The sequence below is a fragment of the Carassius gibelio genome, chromosome B6, assembly GCF_023724105.1.
Source record: "Carassius gibelio isolate Cgi1373 ecotype wild population from Czech Republic chromosome B6, carGib1.2-hapl.c, whole genome shotgun sequence".
Classification (NCBI taxonomy): domain Eukaryota; kingdom Metazoa; phylum Chordata; class Actinopteri; order Cypriniformes; family Cyprinidae; genus Carassius; species Carassius gibelio.
Genome location: NC_068401.1, coordinates 2,059,713 through 2,079,001, shown reverse-complemented (window position 1 = coordinate 2,079,001; position 19,289 = coordinate 2,059,713). Strand labels below are relative to the sequence as shown.

The following is a 19,289-nucleotide window of genomic DNA, read 5'->3' as shown; positions in this document are numbered from 1 at the left end:
AAGAATCCGGATAATGTGCTTAGCCCAAGAGCAATGTCTTCTGTGTTAGGGAGCCAGGTGTAGTTGGAAAAGGAAAAAGGGAGTTTTATATATCATGAACTTGAGCCTAAACCATCTGTCTGCCGAGCTGCGGCCCACGGCAGGCGCTTACACTCGAGGCTATCTGATTAATTGCATGAGAGAGCACTAATTGGATAAAAGCATTAATCAATTAATTCAATCCATTAGAGCGGCAACCCTAACGCTTAAAACAAACACTGGTCAGGAAGGTGAAGATAAGCTATGGCCCCATTGTGCATCAGCCAAAGTGCCATTGGGCAGGGGAAATGATTAATGGTCTTTGAGGCTTTCAGAATAAGAGAAAAACAACAACATTTAGCATGGCTGAAATGTCACAACCTCAAGGCTAAAAGATTACAGATCCTGTGGACGAGCACGGGCCAAGAAAGGCCCTTCAGGATATTGGTTGTTTAACCTATGGCAGACGGTTGCTGCGGCTTCGCGTCTGGAGGAAGGCCAACGAGCTTCTTGCGTCATCTAGTTCAAGACATTCCTATAGAAGCATCCCGAAAGAGAAATGACCTTGTAAAGAGGGTGAAGAATGAAACACTCACAGCCAGTGCTGGGTTGTCATGTATTTGCTCTTCGTTACTGTACTCTCAAACACAATTTTCAAGTACTTTACTGGAGTGTTTTTATTTTGGTAACATCTTGTTAAACGTTCCTTGCTCCATTTTGAACTGGCGAAATCTTCCCGCATTACGAGACGTGGTTGTGGTGCCTGATTCTTAAACGGGCCGATTCTTTTCAATCGTTTTGCAAACTGCAATGAATGATTCATTCGTTAATTGAAATGATTTGATTGGATCTCTTTGAGTCAATGACTCACTGATTCAAATGATTCAGTCAGAACGAGTCTCCAGTTAACAATTCACAGAATTAAAAAGAATGTGAGATCCTAGGAGCTTGAGTGCATGACTGATGGCGCGCAAATTAAGTTACTGATGCCGAACTTTAGCATTTATTAGCTTACAGCTAGTCTTTTGTTTGTGAGCTAAAGCTAAATTAATGACAATGGAACTTTTTTTTTTTTTTGCAGTGTTTGCATAGCGTTTCTAGCATGTCTATATTTAGTAACACACATTTAGTTTTTCCACATTTATATATACTATGTGGTATATTTTGTTATTTTTACTTGTTTGCACACTTGAATTATCAGTAATTTTTAGTAGTAGTTATTAATGTTATGTCTTGTATTTTTTAGCGGGAGAATATAGAACTGGAAAATAAAGCAATCAGTACTTTTTACTTTTAATACTTCACATAAAAAAATCAAGCACCTTTGTACTTTGACCCAAGTAAAATTTAAAATAAACAGAGAAACCCAAACTTTGGTTTTGATTTTTATTCCTAAAAGTAAACACGCAGAGTTTTCACCATAGTAGCTTATTGAGCTTATTAGCCACCTTCTGTACAAACAGAAGCAATGCTATTGTCACAATCATTAGATGAAGTGCCCATGAACTTCAGTAGAGGGCGCTCAACACAGGACCATTCCACACATCAACCACCAGATGTCACTTGGACACTAGCACCTCTCATACTGTTGCACCACACCCGAACTACATTTCCCATGAGTCACTGCATCACAATCACCTTGCCACACCTGCACCTCATTCATCAGCCAATTTCCTTGCCACACCTGCACCTCATTTACACACACATAAAAGCAGCACAATCACTCTCACTCACTGCGAAATCTTGTTTAGCCTGTCTAGCATTTCCGACAGTTTACCCTTGTGTTTGTTTTTCCCGTGTCTGATCTTGGATTGTGTATTTCGACTCTGATTCTCTGCTGGCTGCCCGCCCCCATCTCTGCTTTGTTCTGTTTTTGATTTAGGTTGCCCCTAACATACGTGACGCCATTCCTGATTTCTGCCTGTTTGACCATTCTTTGAAAAAAGTTCTGCACATGGATCCAAACCCCTCTGACTCCACGTTACAGCTATCTATTTTTTTTTTTTTTTTATAGGAATATTCTTTACTTACCAAAGCAAAAGGTTTTTATTTTTCAAAGCAAAAAACTGTTATTTTTGATGCTTAAGGACTGTGACATGTGGCATTTAGCTCTGCTTCAACTAGCATCTCAGGTCAAGCGGTGATCCGGGTCACACTTTGCATCTAAATACGCAGGACGAAGAAAAATAAAGTTCAGTGCAAACAACTGATCCTTAAAATATGCATGTGAGGACGGCTGACTACAAACAGAAAACATCAGAAAGCCCCTAAAAAACTCCATTATGACATCAAAACACATACTCTCAAATATGCCAATCAAAAGAATCAGCCAGTCAATCAAACAGCACGCTTTTGAATTTCATTGATCTAACGTAATATTTTTCATGTTTCCAATTAGTCTGCAACGTTCTTGTCTTGAAGAGGCAACTTTAAAGTAATGTTGTTTATTCCCTTTCGCCTCAAAGAAAAACTTCTCAAGCGTAGCTGGTTTTTGACTATCTAAAGTTTCCTAGTAGGCCTGACCAAATGCATATGATAAATTATAAACCATTTATATCAAATATTTTCTCTGGCTGAATGCAAAGACGTTCTCCAACTGTTTGCTCAAAACTTTCAACCCTTGGGCAGTTAACAGAGGAAAAGCACAAGCCAGATAAAATTTTCCCTTTAGATATAAACTTATTGAAATTTTTATGATGAGTTTATACAATTAAGATGTAGTATGGAGCGTAAACGAGTTGACTAAAGGATCTGGATCTTTGGGGTCGTCCGTTCTCACCTGTTGTAGGACATCGTCAATTAGTAAATATCAGCGGAAAGGCCAGTCGTGTAACACCAAGCTAGTCTAATACAGTCATAATGCCTTCTCCACCACCCAAAATGCTATTGGCAAGCCAGACGCGCTCATGCGTGACCTATTAGGTCGTGGATTGATTATAAAACATGGCTGCTACTTCACATCAGATGCCAGATAGAGAGCAGAGACCGTGACAGCCGGAAACCAGAGCCAGAGAGGAGACGGATCACCACAGAGTGATGGGCTTCAGGCCAGAGAAAGGTAAAGGGCCACGCTCTCTCTCTCCTCCGACAATCTCCTTTTCACCTGCATGACATCCATGGCTTTAATGGGAATCACTGACTGCCTATTAGCCGCTTCTGCACAAACATCCACAAACACACGGCATTCGGGGTTCAAAGCACTGCTCCAACTTTGGGATTGCAAAAAATACAGATGCACGTCAAAAACAACTCACCCTTTGTGGACTTTTGTAACATTTTTTTTTTTTAAATGCTATGGGCCCCAAACATTTGAATGGTAATGTTTTATGGTTTCAACAAAAAATATGAAGCATCACAACTGTTTTCAGTATATATATATATATATATATATATATATATATATATAAAACCATGAATGATTCTTGAACAGCAATCAGTATATTACAATGATTTCTTAAGTGTGATGCTTAAAATTCAGCTTTGATTACAGCAATCAAGTACATTTAAAGGGGGGGTGAAATGCTATATCATGCATACTGAGTTTTTTACACTGTTAAAGAGTTGGATTCCCATGCTAAACATGGACAAAGTTTCAAAAATTAAGTTGTACGTTTGAAGGAGTATTTTTGTTCCCAAAATACTCCTTCCGGTTTCGGAAAGTTTTTTTTGCGTATGGCTCTGTGACGTTAGATGGAGCGGAATTTCCTTATATGGGTCCTAGGGCACTTCTGCCGGAAGAGCGTGCGCTCCCGTATAGCGAGGCTGAGCAGCACAGACATTCACTGATCAGAGCGATTCACTGATCAGAGCGAGAGCGTCGCGAAAAGTCACAAAAGAAGTGTGTTTTTGGTTGCCAGGGCAAGACAACCCTGCACAGATTACCAAAAAAAAAAAAACAGCATTAAGGGACCAGTGGATGGAGTTTATTTTTACAGAGCATCAACGGAGTTGTGCAAGTGTTTGTTCCCTGCATTTCGAAGATGCTTGTTTTACAAACAAGGCCCAGTTTGACGACGGATTTGCATATCGTTTATTTCTTAAGGATGATGCAATCCCAAGGAAAAAGGGTCACGATCGTGTGTTGGAACCACAGGCGGTGAGTGAAACGGCTTCAAATATCTCTGCCTCCTTGTTAGTGCGTCCCCTCCCGTGCCAGAGAACCGGGTTCGAGCCCCGCTTGGAGCGAGTCGTTGCTGCTGCTGCTCTCATTCAGTTTCAGCCTCTGGATCTGATTCTGGATCATAAATAAACGGCTGAATCTGACTGTAAGCCATGGTTTGTTTTGGATGATGGGTTTTCCCTCACGGTAATGTCACAGCTTCCACATGCTCTCAACGCAAAAGCCTATTCGCGCTCTTGATTCTTTAGCTCCGCCCACACGTCACGCCTCCAGCCGGTCGTGTTTTTCCGGGAAAAATCGGTACAGACTATCTTTCTCTTATGAATATAATAAAACTAAAGATTTTTTGGATTTATGAAGGATGCAGTACTACTCTATATGTACTCAAGATTAACAGGCTATTGAGTGAAAACGAGCATTTCACCCCCCCCTTTAAAAATGTATTCACATAGAAAAAAGTTATTTTGAATTGCAATAATAGATCACTTTTTCACTGGTTTAACCTTGGTGAACATAAGACACAATTATCATTTTAATGGGAATCAATGACAAACGGCCACAAACATGGCACCTGTTAACACTCTTATATATTTTTTTCTTCCAACTTTGGTAATCTTAACAAATAGAGCATCATTTCACAAACGGCCCGCCTTTGTCAAAGTAGTTCAAAGAATTAAATGAGAAGAGATCCAAAACATCAGACTGATTAAAATCTGGGTGGATTTAAAAAAGAAAAACAGTATGAGGAAACTAATAGCCTGAGGTTAATAAGCTGCGCTGGCTCTCTTCTCTGGCTGTGAGATGTTTTGATGTGTCACACGATTATACGTTTGCCAAGCGCTCCCCCAAGCAGGCATCGACGCATGAAAGCTCTCATCAAAGCCCAGACTACATGCTCTTCTAATGACTGTGGTCATATAAATGAAGCCACACACCTTCACTACTGCAGTCTGACATCTACTCACTAAAAATCATACAGAGAGGACACATATGTGACATTTAATAATGAGGGAAATGTTATATGACATACTTAATGAGCTAATTACTCACAAGATCTTAGAAAAAGATGCATTACCATATTTATGAGATTTTATATTTTTATTATAATAAGTAATCATATATATATATATATATATATATATATATATATATATATATATATATATATATATATATACATACATATATATATATATATATATATATATGATTACTTATTATTATTATTATTATTATTATTATTATTATTATTATTATTATTATTATTGTTATAATAATAATAATAATAATAATAGCAATAATAATAATAATAATAATAATTATACAGTCAAAAACTTACTGTTTTATAGCAAATTATATATTAACACCACAATTCATCATTGTTTTAAAATAAATAATGAAATTCGTAAATAAAAAAATAATAAATAATAATAATAATAAGTTTTTGACTGTAATGAATTAAAATGAATATTAATTAAATACATTTTGAATAATTGCCATTTAAATAAAGCATCACTAGCGTTAAAACTTGCCAACCAGCATGAAGGCTACATCAGCTATATGCATTATTATCCAGCATATGCATAAACATTAAATTCAGGATGCATAAATAAATCCCTGACGTTTTCTCCCAAACACAGCTGCCCTTCGAAACAGGTTCAGTATCAGTGTCTCGCATACAAGATAATCACGTCATGCACATAAACCCAAATATTTGGGAACGCGGCATCAATTAGCAGCACTCACAAACACCTGGACAAGCCTCAATACCTCTAGTGTCGTCTCACTCTTCTATTTGGCTGCGACTCTGAGCTCTAGAGACCGGCTATTATACCCTGGAATAGGGATCCGGTTAGAAGTAGCCCTTGTCCAAGACACGCTGTTTCCTTGGCAGAGTGGAGTGAGCGTGTTAGGGCCGGGCCGGAGCGGGGCGGGGGTGAAAGTGGACTCAATTGGCAGACGGCGGCGGCTGTAATGGATTGAGCATTGAGAGTAAATGGTGCTGTAGCGTATGCTGCCTCTCATTAAGCTGCGTGTTTGCTTACAGGGAGTAATGACAGGAGACATATATTGAAAGGCTGCATGGCTTATTATGCTAACTGTAGTTTGTTACTGCCTCCTCCCACATCCTCTCTACTGTACAACAGAAATCCATTTTCTATGCACTTACACTATTGGTCATAAAAGTTGGAATTACATGAAGTTTCTTCTGCTCATCAGGGCTGTATTTATTTGATTTAAAATACAGTAAAAATTGTGAAATATATATTTTTTCTATGTGAATAGATTGTAAAATGTAATTGATTCCTGTGATGCGCAGCTGTATTTTCAGCATCACTCCTCCAGTGTTCAGTGTCAAATGATCTTCAGAAATCAGAATAATATGCTGATTTGCTGCTCAAGAAACATTTTTGATTAAAGTGAAGTGACATTCAGCCAAGTATGGTGACCCATACTCAGAATTTGTGCTCTGCATTTAACCCATCCGAAATGCACACACACAGAGCAGTGAACACACACACACACACACACTGTGAGCACACACCCGGAGCAGTGGGCAGCCATTTATGCTGCGGCGCCCGGGGAGCAGTTGGGGGTTCGATGCCTTGCTCAAGGGCACCTAAGTCGTGGTATTGAAGGTGGAGAGAAAGCTGTTCATGCACTACCCCCACCCACAATTCCGTCCGGCCCAAGACTAGAACTCACAACCCTTCGATTGGGAGTCCGACTCTCTAACCATTAGGCCACGACTTCCCCACTATTATTAGCAATGTTGAAAACAGTTGTTTTGCATATTATCTCTGGAGAAACAGTGATACATTTTATGTTTCAGGATTCTTTGGTGAACTGAAAGTTCAAAAGAACAATTTAATTTATGTTAGAAATGTTACTTTGTAACATTATGAATGACCTTGTTGTTGCTTTTGATCAATTTAATGCATCTTTGCAGATTAAAAGCAGAATTAAAAAATGTACTGACTCCAAACTTTTGAATGGTAATTTATCAGAGTTTCCACGCAGCAGCATCTGTTTTTAACATTGATAATAATCAGAAATTATAATATTAGAATTATTTGTGAAGGATCATATGACACAGGAGTAATGATGCTGAAAATTCAGTTTTTATCACAGGAATAAATTACATTTTACTATATATGCACATAAAAAAAAACTCTTATTTTATATCAAAATAAAATACCAGAATTTTTACTGCGTTTTGATTAAATAAATGCAGCATTGGTGAGCAAGGTAAACCTTTTCAATACAATATACAATAAAAAAAACTTTTGACTTGTACTGTAAAACTTAAAAGTTCTTTTTTGGCATCTATGGTTCTATAAAGAAATTTTACTGTAACATCAATGGTAAACTTTCCATTGCACTACAGGTTCTTTAAATAGGATAATAATGGTTCTTCGGGTTATTAAAATGTTCTTCCCAAATGGTTCTTTTACTAAAATGGTTATTCTATGGCTTTGCTGCAACAGCTCTTTCTCTACCCTTTATTGTTAAGAGTGTACTTTAGAAGCTTCTATGCTGTTCGCATCTTTCTGGCCCTATTATTTTCTCTCTCTCAGGCTTTTCTCCCTGCCAGCTGCACAATTACCCAGTGGCTCGTCTCACGGGTGACTGGCAGGACTGGAAGTCCAGGCGCTGACCGGTGATCATGGCCTTCCAGCTGACAGCTGTCCATGAGCTCCTCGGGGCCCTCACCGAGGGCCGGGGCCTCTGCTTTACGGCTGCCAGCCAGGGGTCAGAGTTTGGGTGGCTAGCTTCAGCATTTAACCCCTGCTGTTACAAACCATGACTACAATAAACTGCATGTTACACAGGCCTACAGAACAACAAGGAGGTGTATAAATGCACTATATCTCATCTGATACATTTTTATCCACGTGCAACACACAAAACACAATATACTCATATCTGGCAATCTATACTATACAGCAAACCTCAACTGCATGACTGCTTGTATCATTGCACAAATATAACTATATTTTCGTCCAGCGTAATGCAACTGCAGCTTAATCTGCTTAATGCAACTATAAGGCATGAAGATATTAAGATATAATAAACATTGACAATATCTTTTTCTGTATATATAATTTCTGCATTATAAAATAAAATGTATTTCTGACTATTTGCATCAAAATTGCACATGAAATCACATGCAACCATGAAAAAAACCCCATTATTTTAGAAAGTTTTACATTTTGTCAGTGGAATCAAAGGAGTGACAAAAAAACTGATGCGGCTTAATAAAAATAAAACTATTTGAACTATAAGACACGGCATCATATTAATAATTCACTGAACATGTTTTTTAAAGACTTCAGGCAATTTACCCAACCTTTTACTAACTTTGCATGCCTTTTTAATTAAATAAACTGAAATTAATCAAATATAAACATTACAACACACACTTGCCCATAATAGCAGATGCACTTGAAGTGACTGTCCATCAATACATCATTGCTGCAACAAAAAAAGCTACTGTACAATAAAATTTAACTCTCCAAAATAACATGAATTACAGTCCCAATAACAAGCAGAATAGACAGCACTAACTTCTAAACAGCAGAGGACTCATTATAACTTTAACTCTGCTTCTCACACGCCAAAGAATCAGATTCTTAATGAGGCCTTTTTGTCTTTGCTTTGCAGTTGAAATCTCTGCAAATCTTTAAAACAAGATGTATTTACTTGGGTAGAAATGCTGCATAACATATTAAGACTTTTTATTCAGAGACTACATTTTGTATATAAGTGCATTCCATCTTAACAGACTTGTTTTCACTTGTCAGTTTAACTTAAAAGTCGGCCAGTTCAACCAAACACACTCTTATTAAAAGACAATCTATGCAAACCAGCCCTGATATCTTACGCAGTGAAAATGTTTCTTGTTTCAAAAACTTTTTGATATTTTCACAAGAAAATAAGGCAAGAGTGTCCATTAAAAACAGCGGCAGTGAAATAAAATAAGTTTAAACAATACTGACAATGTAATACATGGTATAATTATGTAAAAAATGCATAATAAAAAAATAAACAAAACTGTTAAAAATGACATGAGGATTACTAAAACTGAGAACAGACCCTAACCCTAACCCTTACAGAAAACCTGTTTGCATTGTACTTTCAGATTAACATCATTTACTATTTTTACTTTTTTTAAATGAAACCGCAGGCCCTAAAAAGGTCAAAAATGTCAGGTTTTATCCTCCTTTTGGGGAGATGTGGTGTCTAAACCCACACACACACACACACACACACACAATCCATGGGCATAATGGTTTTCATACTGTACAAACTATTTTATATTACCCTACACCTAAACCTACCCCTTACATAAAACGTTCTGCATTTTTTTGATTTATCAAAAAAAAAAAAAAAAAAGATTTGTATAGTTTAAGCCTTTTGAATTACACAGACACTAAAGTGTCTTCATAAATCACCTTCACATTGTAATAACCATGTCATTATACACATTTGTGTCCTTTTAAACAACCTAAACCAGTGCAAACACACACACACTTATTAAAAATGTTTTTTTTTTAAGGACTTTAAAATCAAAACAAAAACAACACGTAAAAATGAGCAGAGCCCAGAGATGTGAGAAGTGATCTGTGCTTATTGCAGCTTTAATTAGCCATCAGACGAGGAAGAGACCACACAGACAGATCACAGCGTAACACTAGCATCAACAGAACCGCGGTTAGCGCTAGCGTCTCACTCTGCCCTTGACAGGGTGTTTACAGCCCCTCTGCGTTTGCTGTCAGCTCGCATCGGGACGCTCTACAGTTTGTCCCTGACATATCGTCTGAAATCATGATAAAGTGCACGGACGTCAAGAACGCAATTTAATTTGATTTGAAACAAACGCAGCCACTTCATACGCATCTCCAGCTGTCTGAATACTAATATCAGTGCACTCAAAACAAGACATTTATTTATAAGACAAACAAATAAACATTAAAGCAATATAGAATTATAAATTTTAAAATTCACATAGAATTAAGAGAACTTAAACTAAAATGAAAATAAAAACAAAATTAATAGCGAAGTACTAAAATGACATACTAACACTGAAATGACTTAAACTTAAATAAACTTAAAATTAAAACTAAAATATAAAATACAAAATTAATAAACTTATGCTCACAACTTAAATGGAAATATAGAAATATTGCATAATAATAAAAAAAGGACAAATAAAATTACTAAAATAAAATAAAAAAATGAAATATTAATACGTTTATTTTGAAGTATTATAATTAAAACGAACACTAAAATCAGCATTAAAGCAATATAGAAATATTAGAAATACTAAATAAAATATCAAATAATAAAATAAAAAATAAAATGTCAAAATAAAACAACAATGACTATCACATGAAATCAGTAAAACGTAAACTAAAAATAACTTACTAACACAGAAATATTAAGGAATATTAAAAATAATAAATATTAACATACATTTTAAGAAATATTAAAATATTTGTATAATTATATAGTGTTTCCCTGACTTCTAATCAGAAATAATAATGAGTGCACAGATGAGAATGCAAATTAGTTTGATTTGCATCTCTGGTCAAGAGAAAAGACGATTCTAGCGATTGACTCGAATATTGACTTGATAAATGCACATTTTAGATCAAGCAATTCTGGTGAACTGTTAGGACGCTGTTGCCATTTCAGTGCATCAGCATTGAAAGTTTAAGACTTTGTTAATGCATTAAAATGTCAAAGTCTCAACACAATTGCATGCTCGAATCAGTGCGTCTCGCGTATTGATTCCAAAGAATGGGACCGACGTCTAAATTGCAGCGCTAAATGAGATTTCGTCATGATGCATAGCACCACGATAGCGTCCAAATGATAAAGCACAAACTTATTCAGCGTTTTGTAGCAGAATAAATAAGCCAGTGAAAGCCTATTGTGTGGATCCTTTACAGAGGCTAAATCTCAGCTGCATTGTGCATAAACAATCCAATCATGAGCCACCGCCAACACCAGGAAAGAGTGAAGGCGACAGCGTATTTGACCACTTTATCATCCATCTCCATGTGCAACTCTGAGCGCATCTCTTCCAGAATGCAGTTCATTTTCTGCATGTCTGCGCACAGCTGGAACATCTCATGCTTCATCCCTGCTGAGAGGAGCAGCCGGCCACAAGAATCCCATTAGGCCAAGATTCGGTCAGCGAGGCCTGAGCTCTCACCTTTAGCTCATCAGCCGACCGCCTCTGGAGCAGGGAGGGGAAATAATCTGGGACTAGACAGACGCAGTCGGCTTAAATGAGGGGCTCAGGGATGCAGCTCGACTTGTTTTCGCACGCTGGGGAAAATAAGGCAGACAGGCCAAGAAATGCTCCAGCAAACAGTGTAAATCCACTCTCCTGTGACCTCCAGAGCAGCACGCATGATGACCGGTGTGGACAGGTGAAAAAATAACAAAAAACACAGGACACGGACTGTATTGCCACGCAGCATTCAGAATAATGCAATAACTAGCTCTTTTTATTATTATTATTACTATTATTATTTAAAAAGAGTGAGTTTGATTTGAACTGGCACACAGGAATCAAACTGACAGGTTGTTAGCAAAAGATAAACCAAATATAAATGTTAGTGGTATTTGTAATTAAACAAAACATAAATATTAGGATGTCTGGGCGACTAACTCTTAATTAATGTTTAAGTGCTAAAATTATTAAAAACAACCATTAAAGGAATACAGAAATAAACCAAAATCACAAAATTATTCAAACTAAACCGAAATTAAAATGAAAGGATGAAAATTAATAAGTTTAAGCTGAAGAATTTAAATAACTAAAGCTAACAATTAAATAATGTTTAAAAAAATAATAAAATAAATACATATACTAAAACTTAAACTAAAATTACAAAGTAGAAATACTAAAAAAAAAAAAGTATTTAAAAAAAATAACAATAACAACCAAGTATGCATTAAAACAATGGATAAATAAAAAAATACAAAATCACATAAAAGTACAAACTTAAACAAAAATTTTATGAATAATGAAAACGAAACTCAAAATTAATCTGTTTAAGTTGAAGCACTACAATTACAAAAACTAACACTGAAAAACATTAAAGCAATATAGAAATATTTAAAATAAAAATAATAATAATGACAAAATAAAAAAATAAAGAATTCAAATGAAAAAATACTATACTATAATAGTGCACAAATATGACTAAAATAACATTGGAAATAAATTGTAATTTGCTAAACTAAAAATAAAAATAAAAAAATCCCCACAAGTTTGTCCCCACAAATTCATTTATTTTAATAAAAAAAAAAAAAAAATCTGTTTTAACAGACTTTTAAATCATTATAATTGTACTTACATTAAAATTCAAATTTCAGTTCTAATTTAATTTTGTTACCCAACTCAATTTAAATGCAAAAATGACATTGAATAATAATTCTGAATGATACACAACACTAGTATGTCAGGGACACAAAGTCATTTTAGATTCAAAATCAATCATTTGCAATATCTTTCTATTTCTGAGTGAAACGACCAGACGTGATCTGATGCACCGGGACCTGAGTGAATAGCACAGAGTCGAAGTTTGTAGTGAGTTGTGGACCTCACTGAAGCTCTTCTCTGTTCACCACGCTTGTCATTACACAAATCAGCAGCTAGTGAGCCCTAAAGAGTCCCTGGGTGTTATTTATTTCCCATCAAACTCTGTCAGACCCTCCAAATGTTTTGACAGGCCCGGCCCGTCTCTCAAAGCCTGCAGGGGATACACAAAGATAACCGGCAACCTCTGAAACCCAACACCAACACCGGAGAAACAGGAACGCAACAAAAAATGTTCAGTTGTGTTATTATACAAGTCCAAAAACCTCAGAGAAGTCATTAACGCACCTGCATCTCAGGGCACAACAGCAGAAGACCGTGACTCTGACTCTAAGCAGCGCAGAGTAATAGGAAACTTCATGTAGATTGGAGACCTTAGCTTGCGTGTCTCCAGGGTGAAATTGGAAAAATAGTGCAGATGGCAGAGGAGCCGAATGCATCTTCTGCTCTATAAATGCCAAACATCTGGCCCATTGAGCATTTGTTATTTTCATGACCTTCTGATGCGATGAGACCAAACCTGAATGCTAGTGTTTATAATCTATAATGCACTGGTTGTAGTATATGCTGATTAATATAGAGTATATGCACAATTTGCTGTGTATTTCTGTGTGAAATGTGCCTTAGACACATGTTTTGGAGTTTCTGGTTTCGTTTTGGTCCTGACTAACTGTCCTCTAAACGTCATATCCGTTTACACGTTGCCTGAATATTTTGTCTGAATGAAAAGCACTTCACATTTATTCTCTGGCGTTGACTGATATGCACATTACTCTTGTCGTCTTTACAGTATTGGCTGATAAATCTATTCACAGGGTTTCTTTGCCCTGGGAATATAATATGTAGCCTATTGACAGAGAAAAATGAATAAATATGGAACAAGGACATCGGCAAAATCGAACAAGGACAAATTAATTTTGGGAAACTGCTGAAAGAGCAAGACCCCTCAACCCATCATCAAAAAACAAGCTGCATTTATGTATTATTGTTCATGCACGGTGTGCAAACAGCCGGTTTGATGGGGTTGAGAAGGTTGTGAACGGCTTTTATTAAAAAAAATAGTGCAACCGAATGATGACACAGTTGTGTGAACATCTGCATCTTATCTGAAATACAAATGAACTCCACTCAATGCATGACGCGTTCATTGACATTTGTTTAATCAACAGCAAGATTTAAGGATGATGCATGAAATCTGCACCTTTTTGCTGTCACCAGTTAATTTTACATGATCCTGTGGCCTGAAAAAATGAATTTTGGAAAGCAGAAATATTCCATGGCGTTTCTCATTTACTGTAATATGATTTGCATGCATAATAATTACAAAAGAACCAGCAAAATGCTGTTTAAAGAAGTCAAACAGCAGGGAGCACATTGCTGTACCATGGCAAAAGAGATTATGCTAGTTATGAATCTAAATTCATGCAATGGGAGAGAAAAATCAAGTGGTGTAAAATAACAATAAACAGGACTGACAGACAACATATCTCTCTAGTGTGTCGACAGTAAACACCAAGCAGTGCAGTTCAATGCATTATGTATAATGTATAATTGATGGTGGTTTTACAGTTTCGACTCGAGAGTGTTTGAATGAAAATGAATGTGATTTCTATGTGTGTCTCGCTCTAGATACACAATCTATTTGTCTAAATAACACGCACAGCCGCCGTTTTATCCTCGCCGACTTTCTCCGCGGGCTATGACTGTGCAAACAATCCCATAAATTAGGAGACGAGCTGATAAATATCTTTAAAGTAAATTTACGAGCAAAACCACCCATTCAAAAACTCCCCCAACACACATTCAATATGGGCCACATTTCGGCATATTCTACCCTGCTATAAAAGTCTAACTCTGTCCTGAATACACGATGAGTCTCTGGTGTGATGTCCTCTCTATATTCTACCCAGAAGAACTAAAACCTAGGCCGTATAGCATGCTAATGACACTATCTGGTTGCTTTAGGAGCTCAACTTTAAACTAGTCTCACAAAAATTGCACTGCATCATATCATACCGAATAAATGTCACATGCACGTTCATTAATGGTGTTAAAGGAACAGTCCAACCAAAAATTAAAAGCTGCTGACAGTGCGCTCACCCGCAAGCCATCCAAGATTTAAATGAGTTTGTTTCTTCAGATTTGGAGATATGTAGCATTCAGACACTGTCTCAGCAATGGATGCTCTGCAGTGAATGGGTGCCGTCAGAATAAGAGTCCAAACAGCTGCTAAAAACATCACAATCATCCACAAGTAATCCACAGCACTGCAGTCCATCAGGTAACTTGTGGATGATTGTGATGTTTTTATCAGCTGTTTGGACTCTCATTCTGACGGCACCCATTCACTGAAGAGGATCCGTTAGTGAGCAAATGACTGATACTGCTACATTTCTCCAAATCTGATGAAGAAACACATTCATCTACATCTTGGATGACCTGACGGTGAGCACATTTTCAGCAAATTTTAACTATTCCTTTAGTAAATATGGCAGCAACATCAAAGCAACATGGCAAAACAGGTTTGCCTGATTTCTTTTCATTAGAAAATACTCAAATTACACTACAGATCCTGCAGTCTTGTGTATGCGAGGGATCTGACACTTGTCATGGAAATATGTGTCCATGTGAACAACACTGTGAAATATGGCGATATTGAAATAGAGTATGAGAGATTGAGACTCGGTTAAACTCATGGTCCCTGTTGTGTAGAAATCTACAATAAATCCATCATCTCTGGACGTTATTACAATATGCAATGTGCAGAATATTGAAGCAATATAATTAATGCCAATAAGATTATTCAAAGAAGCATTTTTCAGTAAATATATTGAGGAAATTATATTTAATTAAATGCATATATAAATGCATTTGCAAAACATGAAAAAATACAACTTAACATTTAAGTTGTACTTTCAGTGCCACTTGGAAAGACTTATTTTTGTTACCTTTACTGTATATATTGACTTTAACATTAAAATCACCATTATGTGAATATTTTATTTTATTTTCTAAATGCATGGTGTAGATCACAATGTAAACGATTCATGTATGCGTTTCATTTTTTTTGTAAAAATACAAAACAAAAACTCAAATTGCTGAAGGTAGCTGCTTGAACAAAAATAAAAACAAATCAAGTAAACCACAGCTCCAAAAATAACTTAATTACAGATCAATAAATTGACACATTCGTTGGAGCCATGGTGTGCCAAATTATAATTATTTTTATTCTTCTACAAAAGTCTGCTAAAGCTCCGCCCAGTAAGCTCACAGTATTGACTGCCACGCCCACATCTCAACATCCAATCAGCAACAGATGCACAGAAACAAGTCACCGCCCTAATATATGAATTATTTTTATTTTATTTTTTGATAATCAATTCATTCAGACGTACATCAACATAGGTAAAGATCGGTCACTACTTTCTTTTTTATCACAACTTCAACAATAAGTTGCACATTTCAAAATAATAACACAAGGTATCATTTGCTAACATCAGTTAATAACATTAGTTGAAATAAAAATGATCAATACACACACACACACACACACTAATGAATATATGAATCTTCTAACTGTTCATTGTTTATTGATGCTGCATTAACTAATTACATTCAGAATGTTCATTCAGAAACTGCTTGCAAACTTAAAGAAACAATGAGTGACACATTAAATGTAGCTTTATTTTTACAGAGAAAGACTAAATTTGTCATTTCTAATTAAGCTTGGTGTCGAAACAAGTTATTAAATTTCACAAATAATTACAAAGAAACAGACTGAATTAAACCTGTTATAAAATCTGTTAAAGTGTGCTTCGAAAGTATCCATTTGTTTCACGTTTTGTTATGTTGCAGCCTTAAATTGAACTGCTTTAAATTAAGTTTTTACCACATCAATCTACACTCCATACACCATAATGGTAAAGCCAAAAAAACAAACAAAAAAAAAAACACACGTTTTTTAACATCTTTGCAAATTAAAAAAAAAAGATTCCTTTGCATAAGTATTCATACCCCTTATCTGGGGCACTTGAAATTTAGCTCAGGAGCATATTGCTTGTAGATGTTACTACACTTCAAGTGACGTTAACCTGTGGCAAATTCAATAGAATGGGTATGAGCACACAAATCTTAATAAAGGGTCTAAAGGCTGTAAATGCATATCAGAGCAAAAACCAAGCCCTAAGGTCAATATAAAACTGCTGTAGAGCTCAGAAACAGGATTGCATCAAGCCACACATGGGGAAGAGTTCGGATAAAAATCTGCTGCATTGAGGGTTCACAGAAGCATGTAGTCCTCAATGCAAGAAGTCTGAAACAACCAGGACTCTGACCAAACTGAGCAACTGATGGAGAATGGCCTTGTCTAGACTGGTGACCAAGAAGCTGATGGTCACTCCAGTTGAGCTCCATGATCATATGTGCAGATGGGAGAAACCTAGAGAAGGACAAACATCACTGCAATGTGTGGTGAACAGGAAGTGAACAGGAGCCAGTGTTCTGCAAAATCACAAACACACACTCTTGAACGCATTCCATGCTGCAGCAGTACGTCTCAGCATGTAGTTCTCACACACATACACACTCAACACACTTCAGCTCTCCAAATCACAGTCCTGAACACTGAGAGCCACGCGACCCGCTTCCACAATAACAGAGTAATCTTGGCACACAGTAGCACCTCTGTGCGTGTGCGCCGCGCTGCTATTACTCTGACCACTGTCATTAGACCTGTACGCTACTATTATTACCTTCATGAACAGCATTAAAGCCACACAGGCATCATTAGGCCACCCTCTGTGTGCTCGAAGGGCCCCTCTGGAGCAGAAGATTTGAATTCTGCCAGACCCTGATATCGTGAGAGATGCATGTTGGGAAATCACGTTAGTGGCTTGGGCCACGGCGCAAAGTGTGTCATTTGCAAGAAATGAGAATGGAATGAAACGTGCGACAACATGCAGAAAACATCGTTCAGTGACGTTTACATGAAAATGATTGATACAGCTGCATGGATGCATTCTGTGCATGTCAGAAATCAAAAGCTGTTATTATGATGAGCGTTCAGCTGATGAATAAGATTTTGCAGCATTTTAAATAACGCACACTGTGACAATGCTATTATTTGGATCAGGGTTATTGTAGTCAACTGAAACTAAAATAATAATAATAATAAGTAGAAGAAGAAGAAGAAGAAGAAAATGTAAAAAAAAAAAAAAAAGCACTTTTATTTTGGTTTCCAATGCAACACTTATCATTTAGATTTTGCTTAATGTACTAAAATAAAAAATAAAAATAATAAAAAAAAACTATTATAAATCACTAAAATGTCAAATGAAATAATAATTAGAAAAAAAACAATACAAATGGAAAATATAAAAATACAAACTAATTCAAAATATCAAATAAAAACTAAAATAGCATTCAATATTAAAAGCATAAGAAAATAAAAGCACAACAAAATCACTAAAACCTAAATATTAAATAAAAAAACATTAATCAAAATATTCATCTAAACTGAAAAATAAAATAACATTAAAACTAAAAAAAAAAAAAAAAAAAAAAATTATATATGTTACATGTTTTAATCAAAACTGTTATATAAAAAAAACACATACAAATTACTAAAACTAACTAAAATAAAAAAATAAAAATCTAAAATAAAAATGACTTCAATTATAGTATAGTTTTTAGTATTCAAAATATTAACAACAACTTTATTATCTCAATTATACTAAAACAACTCTATGGTTATGTCTAAAAATAACTTAAAATAAAATCAACATGAAACGATATTTAAAACATTTTAATTAAAGGGGAACATATCATCAAGTGAAAAATTGTAACTTACAGCTTGATTTTATCAATCAGGAATTGATTCCATCATAAAAAGGGGAAGTTATATATCAGAACAAAAATAAAAAGGATCCATGACTTCATCTGAAAATAAAAGTCTTCTCAGAGGCAGAGCAGAAAAACTTTAATGGAAGATTATTAAAACAAAACACTATTTTAATTTGGAATAACATGCACCGTAAAGCACATTAAAAAGGTCAGTTTTGATTTTACGATGACATTTGGCTGCACAAACTGAGCATAAAAATGCTTTTGGAAATCGATTCCAAATAATAACGATTGCTCACAAAGGCTCAACTTCCTCTGGGAACGATTAAAAGCAGCTTCCGAAAAACCAATCTCTTCACAAACAGGGCATTGTTGAGCAGGACAAAGTAATTTGTTGTCATCTGAATAGAGCGATATTTCTCGACATCTCAACAGCTATCTGATGGAATTAAATTCTGAATAGGCTCTTCTAAAAATAATTAATTTCATATGAAGGGCCACATGTCCCTTTTCTCACTAGTGAACCTTTTATCTGTCCCTCAACCAAAACCAATATGCAACCAAATCCCTCAAAAATCCAGATACTGTCGTTTGTTTGAGGTCTACGGAAAGAGTTAACTAATGGCGTTATCTTTGGCAAAGTGAGCGACTGCGGCATTCACAGTGCCTCCCATTCATTACATGCGTGAAGTA

General features: G+C 35.9%; 1 protein-coding gene across 1 annotated transcript in view; it reads right to left on the bottom strand.

Annotated features, from left to right (window-relative positions):
- LOC127960289 (cadherin-22-like) overlaps positions 1–19,289 on the bottom strand; it is a 172,097-nt gene that overhangs the window by 87,370 nt on the left and 65,438 nt on the right. The window lies entirely within an intron of this gene.